At 48.0% G+C, this 667-nt stretch overlaps 1 protein-coding gene across 3 annotated transcripts in view; it reads right to left on the bottom strand.

Annotated features, from left to right (window-relative positions):
- Positions 1-667, bottom strand: part of CSPG5 (chondroitin sulfate proteoglycan 5 (neuroglycan C)) — a 17,712-nt gene that overhangs the window by 8,196 nt on the left and 8,849 nt on the right. The window lies entirely within an intron of this gene.

Here is a 667-nt window from a genome sequence, read left to right as displayed (position 1 = left end):
GCCCATCATCACACCCAGCTAATTTTTGTATTTTTAGTAGAGACGGGGTTTCACCGTGGTCTCGATCTCCTGACCTTGTGATCCGCCCACCTCAGCCTCCCAAAGTGCTGGGATTACAGGCGTGAGCCACCGCGCCCGGCTGGTTATTGGTTTTTAAAGGTTTTTCTTTTCTTTTCTTTCTGAGACAGGGTCTCACTCTGTTGCCCAGGCTTGAGTGCAGTGGCACAATCACAGCTCACTGTGCCTTGACCTCCTGGGTTCAAGTGATCCTCCCACCTCAGCCTCCCAAGTAGCTGGGACTACAGGTGCATGCCACCATGTCCAGGTAATTTTTGTAGAGATGGGGTTTTACCACATTGCCCAGGCTGATCTTGAACTCCTGAGCTCAAGCAATCTGCCTGCCTCAGCCTCCCAAAGTGTTAGGATTACAGGTGTGAGCCACTGTGCCCAGCCAAATACTGTATTTTATCAAATGCCATGGATTATCTCTTTCTTTTAAATTTTACTTTAAGTTCTGGGATATAAGTGCAGAACATGTCGGTTTGTTATATAGGTATATGTGTGTCATGGTAGTTGGCTGAATCCATCAACCCGTCATCTAGGTTTTAAGCCCCACGTGCATTGGCTGTTTGTCCTAATGCTCTCCCTCCCCTCTCCCAGATTATCT

Source organism: Colobus angolensis, unplaced genomic scaffold (genome assembly GCF_000951035.1).
Source record: "Colobus angolensis palliatus isolate OR3802 unplaced genomic scaffold, Cang.pa_1.0 Scaffold18, whole genome shotgun sequence".
Classification (NCBI taxonomy): Eukaryota; Metazoa; Chordata; class Mammalia; order Primates; family Cercopithecidae; genus Colobus; species Colobus angolensis.
The sequence above is the reverse complement of the archived record's forward strand: the minus strand, read 5'-3'. Positions and strand labels throughout refer to the sequence as shown.